The sequence below is a fragment of the Palaemon carinicauda genome, chromosome 21 (assembly GCF_036898095.1).
Source record: "Palaemon carinicauda isolate YSFRI2023 chromosome 21, ASM3689809v2, whole genome shotgun sequence".
NCBI classification, from domain to species: domain Eukaryota; kingdom Metazoa; phylum Arthropoda; class Malacostraca; order Decapoda; family Palaemonidae; genus Palaemon; species Palaemon carinicauda.
In genome coordinates, this window is record NC_090745.1 from 21021271 (window position 1) to 21033770 (window position 12500).

The 12500-nt window shown below is 32.3% G+C and overlaps 1 protein-coding gene and 1 long non-coding RNA gene across 2 annotated transcripts in view; one reads left to right on the top strand and one right to left on the bottom strand.

Annotated features, from left to right (window-relative positions):
• The window catches only part of LOC137615207 (insulin receptor-like), a 291314-nt gene that overhangs the window by 148630 nt on the left and 130184 nt on the right, over positions 1–12500 (bottom strand). The window lies entirely within an intron of this gene.
• Positions 7741–12500, top strand: part of LOC137615209 (uncharacterized) — a 419061-nt gene continuing 414301 nt past the window's right edge. Inside the window, exon 1 of the long non-coding RNA XR_011039194.1 lies at positions 7741–7821. This is a non-coding gene — a long non-coding RNA (uncharacterized lncRNA). The remainder of the gene's footprint in view (positions 7822–12500) is intronic.

Sequence of the window (12500 nt, forward strand, 5' to 3'; positions counted from 1 at the left end):
TTATTTTAGTTTGTATTTTCATGAAAATATTACTTTTAGATGATTAGTGTACTTTAGATATTTATTTGTGTTACTTGTACAGATAAATGATCACTCGGTTTCCAGTTAGTCTATTGGGTAATTTCCTTCAAGATTTTTGTTGTAATTTTGATGATTTCGAAGAAGAGTTTAATAAGGCCCTTTGGATTTTATGTTTATATTTGTGCACATTACTTACGATATTTCTAATAGATGCTTTATTGTTTTTTTTTATTAATTATCCACATGATTGCTTAATATGAAAAATTTGATAATGAACAGAGGTGAGATTGAATTTTAATTTCTTTATTTTTTTATGATGAAGTTATTCATATTTACTTCATCCTTTAATATTTTCTTTTTATTGAGCTGTATTTTTTTCATTATTTAATGAAAATACTCTCTTTAGAAGGAAACATTTATTCATGGCAGTGTTTGTTTGATGTTGATAGATTTATTACATTTAAGATGAAATATCTTCGTTTTGATTTCTTTAGTTCCCCCCCCTTTTTTTTTTTTGGTCTTCAACGTGTTAATCTTTAAGATTATTTGACATTTTTTTAATTCAGATTATTTTGAATGTATGATGTGTGTAAGTGTGTAAATATATTTTTTTTTTTGCTCTTTTTACATTGTCACTTTGAGGTATAACTTATATTGGCTTTGGCTTTATCGGAGTCTTATATGTCTGTTAGACTCAAGTCGAAATTGTCGATAGTGGAAAAAACAGCAAAGCTCTACATATTGCAAAGACTTCACTATAATTTCAAGCGTATTGAGAAATTGTAATATGAATGAGTAATGCCGTTTATGATCCAGTTCGTGTTCATAAAACTAATGGATATATGTCATATATGTCATTGTCGTTCTTTGATCAAAAGGAGAGCAAGTGACTTGCACAAGTCCCGCAACTTGCTCCGTCTTTGACGTAATATTATATGATTATGAAATGTAAAATTTCCAACCAGCCTCCACTTACTCTCACTCAATTCACCAGAGGGCTTATAATTACAGCGCCATTTGGAAAGTCAAAGACCTCTTAGTGTTAAATGGTAAAAATAAAATACACTCGGAACCGACGCGATTCTCGATTGATCAATCACAAGAGTCCAACTCATTTTTGTCCATCGCTTTTCATTTGTATTGTTGAGCCACACGCTTTGCTTATTTAATTAAAAACCCGTGATATTATATGCCAGTTGTGCCGTGCATTCATCGAAATTACGTGCGCTGAGGGACTGCTTGTGCGTTGATTGTCCATTGCCTGCCCTGGGATTTTTAACTCCTTGTCTGTTTGTGAGGAACCGTGAGATTTTTTTTTTTTTTTTTGGTCACAATATATTATATCGGATGAATGGAGCTTGATAGTAAGTAATTGTTTTAAAACCATTTATTGTAGACATAATGTGATTGCTTGATTAATTATTAGATATTTATGATATGAACATGATTTTAATAAACGAAATTGAGTCTTAAAATTTATTTTGCTTTATACTTTTACGTGTAATTAAAATAAAAAAAACTACTTTGTAGTGTGTAATATTAACCCTTTGAAAAAAGTTTTAGGTGACTATTAATAAAAAAAAATATGATTCAGAAACAGCTTCATAACTCAGAGAATGGTCTCTCTCTCTCTCTCTCTCTTACTGTGGTTTAGGTAATTACATAGTAAGAATTTCTTTCACCTTTTTGGGGTTTATACATATTTTACCTTGATATTTGTGCTGTTGTAATTTGAAATTTTTGACGGAAACGATAAATATCAACACAACATCGTGTTCAACATAGAAATAAATTTCTAACCTCATACTTGGGATCGAACGCTACCCCCTTCTAATGAAAGGCCAGGTCGAAACCAACCATGCAACGAGAGGCCATAAAAGAAATCGGAACCTGACGCTACCCAGCTGTCGAGGATTTACCTGGCGAGACATCAGTCTCTTACCAGCGAGTTTTACCCGATTTCCCGGCCCACCACGTGACACAATTGGTAGTAATTCATTCAAATTACCCCTAATGAGTCAATATGGATAAATATCAACACAACATCGTGTTCAAATAGAAATAAATTTCTACCTCATACTTGGGATCGAATTATATATATATATATATATACACATACATATATATATATATATATATAATATATATGAATTTTCATTTTATGGCTGGTATATCTATATTTCTTAAAACCCCATATCTCTCTCATGTGTATATATATATATATATATATACATATATATATATGTATATATATATGTATATATATATATACATATACATATATAAATATATATATATATATATATATATGAATTTTCCATTTTATGGCTGATGTATTTATACTTTCTTAAAACCCCCATATCTCTCTCTCTCTCTCTCTCTCTCTCTCTCTCTCTCATCGGTTGAATAGGAATTCCCTTTGGCTGTATACACGCAATTAGGAAGGCGTTTTAAGTTCCTCAAAGGAACCGGTAACTCAATTAGATAAATGTCATAACAATACAAATAACTCGTTATTTTCTACTTTGAAGTTTGCTTTTTCAAACGACCAAAAGTTAAGAAGAAATCGGACTTCCTTTACAGCTGTTGGCTCTCTCTCTCTCTCTCTCTCTCTCTCTCTCTCTCACGCTCTGTTTTTATCTTTTTATGAAATAATGAAATGTTTTCAATGAATCTCTCATATTTTGTTTGCATATGTTTGAGTTGTGATTCTTGTTTGAATTGCTTGATAGCTAAATGTAATTTCAGTACGTGCTGTCCAAACCCCGGGAGACACAGACTTTTCAACCAAAAACAGGTGGATTTTACTCTAGGTTTCGTTGCAATTCAGCTGTTTGTACCACCAGATGATCAACATGAATATTGCGTTCATCCCTCTAGAGGGCAACAAGCGAAGGCAACAGGATTGGATGGTTCCGTACATTTGCAGGTCGAGAATTGGAAGCTCAGTGAGCTTGTAAGAAGTAACTGGATTAAACTATGGGTATTTTTTCTTTCTCTTATAGCACGTCATCCTATTCATGATATTGGTGATAATGATTTGCTATGAATATGTATGGATATGGTTCCATTTATTCAAATTGCTGAGAGAGAGAGAGAGAGAGAGAGAGAGAGAGAGAGAGTCTGGTTAATTTCCACCTAATGAGGGAAGTCACATTTTAATCGCCGTCATTCATTTATAAACGAAATCTTTTCTCAACAAGCAAGCAATGTGAATATGTATATATATGTATATATATGTATATATATATATATATATATACATATATATATATATATATATACACATATGTATATGCATACATACGTCCTGTACATACACTTGTCAACACAAACTGACAGCTTATATATATATATATATATATATTTATATATATATATTTATGTATATATATATAATGTGTATATATATATATATATATATATACATATGTATGTATGTGTGTGTGTGTGTGTGTGTGTGTGTGTGGCAGGTTACGCCCTTGTATCTCAACTTTTAATTTTAGTCAAAACTAAAAATTACTTACGTAATTACTTACGTTATACGACTTGCGGAAAATGTACTTGAGAGAGAGAGAGAGAGAGAGAGAGAGAGAGAGAGAGAGAGAGCTGTCCACAAACTCCTTTAAACTTCTCTCTTTATCCTGTAATGACCTTCGTAACTGTATAAAGAATTTCTTTTTATGGCAATCTAATCTTTTTCCTGTTAAAATCCTGAATCTTATGGAAGGCTTATTTAACTGTTGTTTCTTCTCTCTCTCTCTCTCTCTCTCTCTCTCTCTCTCTCTCGTCGGTCAGTATTGTTTACATTTTCATAATAAGTAGTATTGGATTTTATTGTCTGGGGTTAGAAAATGGTTGTCATGACTGTGGAGGTTATTTTAGAGTATTACAAAGTTCTTTCTAATTTAAAGTTTATGCGATGTTGGTGAGTGAAGTGGTGTATTTTTACTATTTGCTGATAAAATGTGCTCCTCATAGATAATTAAGGTTTTATAATCGCCTTTACATAGTTTGAGATTTTGAATTTTGCATAATTTCAGTTAAAGAATATTTTTCAATATAGATACATGAAATATCTGCATTTTTTACTTATTAGATTAGAAAAGAATTTTTTTTTTTTGAGTCATTGAAGATTTATTTTAGACATTTAGTATTTCTTATTCTATGAATTTATTATTTTAGATACAGCAACTATTTTTTTTTCTTTTTTTTTTGCATTAACATGAGTTGTTAAAATTTCTTTTTGAATTGAAGATATTGGAGATTTATCCATTTTATCATTTAATTTATATAAACTGAAACTTAACGTTGTTCCGCACGTATTTCATATGCGCTGATACACTGTAATGCTTCTGTTTTTTACCTCTCGCTCTCTCTCTTGCACTGATGATAGAAAACCTCTTTAAGCTTGCCATCGCATGTTTCACATTGTATGAATTTTTATGACATTGATGCCCTCAACTTTTTGCATATAACCTCGTTATATTGTTGAATAGACCTCAATTGCATTCTCCTCTCACATATTTTTATATACTCTAAAAGTATAAATCGTTAATTATTATTAGAAAAATATTTGTGTAAATGCAATACAAAGAATTTCGCACTATTTTAGGGATTCGTTTCGATATTGATTTTACACCTATGTGCTGAGATACAGGTTTCCCTGCATTACCTCCTAATATTCATTTTAGAAAAAAATATGTCCTGAATGATTTCGCTCTCTCAAAATGCATTTCTAATCAAGGCTGATACGGGACCAGGCAATAATTAAAGCAAGTTTTATGAGCTACCCATTCCCCCATTCATGTGGATTACACAATTTTTACAGCAAGGAAAGGACTCTCTCTCTCTCTCTCTCTCTCTCTCTCTCTCTCTCTCTCTCTCTCTCTCTCTCTCTCTCTCTCTCTCTCTCTCTCTCTTTTTAAGGAGACATACGAAAAATTGATTAAATGGATAGGCGTCGATTATCGGCCTGTGAATTTTGAATTTTGCCTTTTTAGTATTTGTAAGTTCTCTCTCACGCACTCGGGAGCGCTCGCTTCTGCTTCAATGTTGACAAAATATGATTGGTGGAATTTTCATTGTTTTAGAATTCCTACTTTGTCCGTCATTATTTTGCTTATGCTATGAATTGCCCTTCCAGGGTTTTCCAGTGCACTGGAAGGCGATGTCGCATGAAACTTCCATACTGAAATCAGAACGAATCGAGACTGGGTCATTGGTTTGTATATATTCCAGTGTATTTCATTACCTTTGTTTCAGTCGATTATATCTGATTGAATTATTCGAATACACTCCAGTCCGTCACGGGATCTCCCCTCTGATATCGTAGATGGTCTCTCTCTTGGCTTGCAAATGGAAATCGGAATCTCTTGAAGTTTGCTAATGAGAAAATACTGTTTAAAGGATTACAGCATCTTGATTTGTCTGATGAGCCTCCAAAGCAGATTTCATCAGGTCGAGTATATTCCATTTCTTGACGCAAAACTGCCGTTAAAGTTTTAATCAAGGTAATTTGTCTTTAATTTTCATGGCCGTCTCACTTTCGAAAACTTGTTTATTTTTTTCATTTCGTTATAGGGGTATGATGTATCACGTACCGTGTCGTGGATAGGAAAGAGACAAGCGGCTGTTTTATTATAATATATATATATATATATATATATATATATATATATATATATATATATATATATACATATATATATATATATATATATATATATCTGTGTATGTATATATATGTGTATTATATATATATATATATATTATGTGTATATATATGTATTATATATGTATTAATATATATGTATATTATGTGTATATATATGTATATTATGTGTATATATATGTATATTATGTGTATATATATGTATATATATGAATGTATGTATGTATGTATGTGTATATATATGTGTGTGTATGTGTATATATATACAGGTATATATATATATATATATATATATATTATGTATGTGTATGTATGTATGTATGTATGTATATGTATAGTGTTTATATATATATATATATATATATATATGTATTAATATATATGTATATTTATGTGTATGTATATATATGTATGTATGTATATAAATATGTGTATATTAATATATATGTATATTTATGTGTATATATATGTATATATATATGTATATTTATGTGTAAATATATATATATATATATATATATATTTGTGTATGTGTATATACAGGTATATATGTATGTATATATATATATATATATATATATGTGTATATACATACATATATATATATATATATATACATATATATATATATATATATATACATATATATATATATATATATATATATGTGTGTGTGTGTGTGTGTGTGTGTGTTAGTTGTAAGTTCATGGGTTTAAGCATGACATATTATATATTATGTAGCGATGAGTTTAGTGATTTGAGCTTAAAGACACTGCGAAATATTCCTGGAATGCAACCGCTTACCCTTGCTTTGCTGCGAGTTCCTGTTTGAAGCCCCGCCCACCCCCTCTATCACCTCTCCCCTTCACTATCTGTTTGGTTACTGCCGAGCAGTTACGGTAAGACAGGGAGCAATTCATCAGTGTGGTATGCCAGGAATTACGGTGTCCAACTGTATATCTGTACGGATACCATGAATTTATGGAAATAAAAAGTGCTTGGGAATCGGATATTCCTCATTTTGTGTAGTAATTATATAAGTAGGATACTGAAATCCTTTTCATTGAAGGTAATGTGTATCACATCCACCTGAATAACGGAAAGAAGTTGCATTTTATTCTATTTAGCGAGGTCATGGATAAAATGTAGTCCATCCACCTCTGGTGCTTTAGTAAGATTAGTATAATTCACTTAATAGTTAGGAGAGGTAAATCAGAATACTGTAAATTATCAAGGAGGAGAAAGATAATGTTACAGCAATCCATACAGCCTACCGAGTATACGTAGTTGAGAAAATAAGGCTTCCTATAGATCAAGTTGGTTGACAATGTATATTTACTCATATCTAGCGGTATAAAACAAGAGGAGTAAAGTCATGTATGGTTGAACCGCAAATGATCTTTACAAACTTCTTGGAGCCCAGAAACGAAAGAACTTAAATAAGTCTTAGACACTCCATCCAGCTATTAAAGGAAAATAAGTTGCGTGGGATCATGTCTGATGAGGGCGAAAGATAAGAAAGGAGAGAAAGAGAGAATTGGCCGAGTTTTGGAGATCTTGGAAGCCATTTTTTTTTTATGGGACAGAGCCAAGCGGACGGTGATCCAGCATTTTCTTGGTGTAATTATGTGAGGCCAGTTTGTAATGGCTGAAAGAGGAAGGAACCTCTGGGATCTAATTGGAATTTCTCCCTTGTTCAGCAGCAAGAATTTTACTCTGGATCGATTCCAGGAAACTTTAAAATCCATGTGTTTTTTTTTTCTTTGGAATGCATTTGTTTTGTATTTATATTAATGATAGTTCTATTTTTAATTCGCTTTCAATGCTACTGTCCACTATTACCACTATTGTTGTTTGTACCAAGGCATAGTTTTTTTTTTTTTTTTTTTTTTTCCTCTCTCCAAACATTCAGTTTGTTTAACTGATTTCCCGAGACCCTTGTCTGTCTGATTCACTTTCTTAGAGCAACTCTTTTCTATTTTACAACATTATCATCCTAACCGTTATAGGCAGAACGTTGTAACGCCTCCCTTCAATTATTTTCAGTGCCAAAGAGTGTAGCAGTCATGAGAGTTTTAGGTGCTGCGAGCAGAAATAAATTTTAACCACACTCCAAGGCCATCAACGTGAGTATATATCTCTAAGGATCATTGGTTATTCTTTTGGTTTCTCTTCCTTCCTGTAGACTAGTCTTATTTCTCGTACGTTTATTTCATCAAACGTTTCTGTTGGTGCTGAATGCCTGAGAAGTTTGTGTTCTTTTTTGTTTGCGTATTTATCTATTTTTTATATTGATGATTTGTTTATCTATTTATTTATTTTTTACGTTGTTGATAGTTAACGGGACTATCATCTTCAAAGAAAAGGGGAACTAGCGAAGTACTAAGAATTGGGCTTAACTTCAAAGAAAGTGTTTATTTTCTAAATTAAAAACGGATTAATACATGAAATAAACAGGCTTTTAGTTAAGAAAGCCACTTGAAAACAAATTTCTCTTCGAAATTGAATTTAGAACTCGTCTTCGAATGATTTCCTATGTAAATGCCAAATAAACCTTCCTGATAACCATTATTTCAAGTTTAAGAGAAGGTGCAGTACCCTTATAAAGCGATATCCACCCTTTATCGTTTTTCTGATTTTTATGGTGGGGGGTTTGGAACAAATTTACTTATATGGTATATATTTGTATAAATGAGATGAATACACACACACGCACGCATATATATATATATATATATATATATATATATATATATATATATATATATATATATATATATATATATATACATACACACACATGTATCATCATCACCTCCTACGCCTATTGACGCAAAGGGCCTCTGTTAAATTTCGCCAGTCGTCTCTATCTTAAAAGCTTTTAATTGAATACTTCTCCATTCATCATCTACTTCGCGCTTCATAGTCCTCAACCATGTAGGCCTGGGTCTTCTAACTCTTCTGGTGCCTTGTGGAGCCCAACTGAACGTTTGGTCAACTAATCTTTCTTGGGGAGTGCATAGAGCATGTGTATGTGTGTGTGTGTATGTGTAAGAATGTATCTTACATCACGTGTCTGCTTTCATGGTTCATACACACACACTCGTATGTGTGTATCTATATATGTGAATAAAAGTGGTAGTACTTAGAAATACCTAGGTAATAGTGTAGGACCCTTTGAAATGATATTAGACATAAAATAAATTTTTACGCACTTGTCAATAATCAAATCAAGATTTTCAAAAAAACACAATAGTCAAAAGTAAAATTCACATAGAGGATGATACAATCATAACGCAAGACAGTCAGCAACTTCTGGAATTAATTTTCCTATTATATTATGGAGTAAATTTTATGGAGTAAAAACTTGTCACAATTTGCCAAGGTTACGACCCGGCCATAAAGAACAAAGTTAGGCCAATCATCCCGCTGAAGTGGTTGTAGCTCATGTTGGGGTGCAGAGATGCAGAAAGCAGTGACACGGTCGCTATGATACTCGTCATTTCGTTAGCAAAGTTAGGCAACGTTGGGTCTGGTCATTACTTGAATGGGTGACTCAGAAGAAATCCATGCAACTTCGACAAGTAATGGTTTAGGGCTGGCATCCGCACTCAGTAGACATTTGCATAATGAGAAAACGCTTGTAGGGCTAAATGAAAAAGATATATAAGTATATATATATATATATATATATATATATATATATATATATATATATATGTGTGTGTGTGTGTGTGTGTGTGTGTGTGTGTGTGTATATATATATATATATATATATATATATATATATATATATATACACACACACATTATAAAGTAAAAAAAATTCAGATATACGCAAATAACACGTTGAATCAAATTTACGTTCCATTGAAAATTCATTTTGAGATTAATTCTTATTTGTATACGGACAATCACTTACACCGAATGATTGAAAATTAATCAAGGTGTAGTGAATTCTTTATTAATTAGTTACAACTACTTGTGGCTTAATATTTGAATAATTGAAAATGCTACGTGTCGAACTTGTTAAAAAATCATGATATATATATATATATATATATATATATATATATATATATATATATATATATGTGTGTGTGTGTGTGTATATGTATATGTATATATATTTATATATGTATATATATACATACATACCTACTGTATATACGTGTGTATATATATTTATACATATATAACTCATATACTGTATATGTATAAGACAAAATAGGAAAAAAATCTTATATTTCGACTAGAATTTCAACTTCTTTTCTACTGTATATACGTGTGTATATATATTTATACATATATAACTCATATACTGTATATGTATAAGACAAAATAGGAAAAAAATCTTATATTTCGACTAGAATTTCAACTTCTTTTCTACTTTCATTTAATTTTCCATATATGAATGAATATTTCCATCGACTATAGATTCTCAAACTGTGCATGAATGTTGGTAATTTATTTAATGAGCTTTTATCTACACATATTTGTGAGGACCCTCGAGCAAAAAAAGTGCTTACCCAATTACTAGGAAGAAAAACGAATAATTCCCAGCTATTGATATTATACCGTCCTGTTTCCTCAGCTTTCTGTATAACAATATCACTGAAGAGACTGGTAGGGATGGACCTTATTTATCAGAAGTTACTTATTATTTTCCTTCATGTCTTTGAAATGGTCAAATGCAATATAGGCTTTGTAAATACAATGAGGTAAGAAGGGATTTTAGAGTGAGCCGAAATTTCACTACTGATATGGTATATATAACATAATATTACATTAGATAGAGCTTACTAAATAAGGATGCCTCTTTTGGCTTGTTGCTATATATAGGAGAGGGTGCGGTGTCACCGTGTCAGATCTATGGTAATATCGAAAATCAGATATTCAGGGATGGGAAAAGTAAAGTCTTATTTCCGGGAAAATAGAGTGAGTAAAGGGAACGAAGCAAACCTAAATCGATCTGTCGTAACTCTTGGACCTAGAATGAAATACGCGAAACTTGGCACAGGCCATCGCATTTAAACCCCACTGGCACTTTCCCTCCTCACCCCCTCCCTCTCCCCCATTCCCATCCCCTCACCGTAAAACCCCACGGATGAGAGAAGTATGTAGAACATAGGTGAAGGAAAGTAGAGAATAATTTCGTTTTCTAAAGTTTTGTATTACTTCAAAGAAATAATGTACAAGCCAATTATTACCAAATGTTAGAGGTTAGAGTGCGTTTAGAAGTTCATAATGAGTACCTTACTGATGCAGGAAGTATTTTCTTCCGGTTTATGAAGTATTTACATGTTTTCACGTATACAAGATTTCAGAACCTTCCATCAATGAAAACTAAAATTTGACATTTTCTCCGTAAGAAGAGAAAATGTGTTTTCATTTTTTTTTGCTTTCAGATCATTTTTAATCAACATAAGATAGAAATATACTTGTGTTGTGTATGTGTATGTATGGTGTGTGTGTGTCTGGCGTGAGGATATAGATCATCCTCATCAGCCATTGCTTGTCTACTGCAAGAAAAAAGCCTCAGGCATGTCCTTCTACTCCCGTCTGTTCATAGTCTTTCTATGCCAGTCTGTACCTGCAAATTTTCTTAGCTCGTCATTCTATAATCATATGCAGTATATATATATATATATATATATATATATATATATATATATATATATATATATATATATATATATATATATATATATATCTGAAGAATAGTTTCAAACAGTCACACATGGTTTAAGCGGAGTTTCTATAGCTTTACACTGCTTTTTATTCTACTTTCCCACTTTTCCCCAAACCTGGAATAGAATATGTATTCGTCTCGTCCCTAAAGTTTTCTTTGGAAAATGAATGATTTCTAAAAACAACGAAAATTGTAGCTTATGCCTTAAAAAACAAAGGTAGATATTACATTGGTAAATGGCTCTATCGAACATTACTCGCGATGTTTTGCTCTCTCTCTCTCTCTCTCTCTCTCTCTCTCTCTCTCTCTCTCTCTCTCTCTCTCTCTCTCATCAGCTTGAAAACCAGATAATATTTTTTTAATCTGCCACCCCACGCGAGTGCCACAGAACCCTGTTAATTTTCCACGCAAAGAGAAAGCATCCATTCGAAGTCTAGAGCCGTGAAAATGCTCTGTGTCAAACATATCTAGCACGAAATGACTCTTGATATGATCTCTCCAACGGGAACTATACCGCCACAGTCAGAGAACATGACGAGGAGCCGACTGTGTAATTGAGTCATCGGAGATATGATATATGGTTATGTATGTTTGTATTCTCAAGCATCCAATGTTTTTGTTGTCATAATTTTTTTTTCATCCCTCTTATTCGCCGAATTGGATCATTACCGAAATGCGGGTTGTAAAGTCTGCCAACTTGAAAAGACGCCACCGGCGGGGCTAGTTAAACTCGGGTGATACCCGAAGTTATTGCCTTCCGAAGGAACGAGGCCCTTGACTAGGGGAGAGGCCGGCCTAGGCAGGAAGAGGGCGGAGGTAGTGAGCTAGTGAGGGGTTTCGAAGAGTGGGGAATGGGATAGGGAGGAGGTAGGGGGGAGAAAATCACCAAGGAGTAACGATGCGAGGAGTGATGGTTTCGAAGGGATAATGAGCAGTGGAAGATAGGATACACAATGTATATATATATATATATATATATATACACACACACATATATATATATATATATATATATTATATGTAAATGCACTTATGTATGAATTTATATATATGTATGTTCAGTTATAGATTTATCCATACCTCGGGAATAAACACCTAAAAATGTTCAATTCC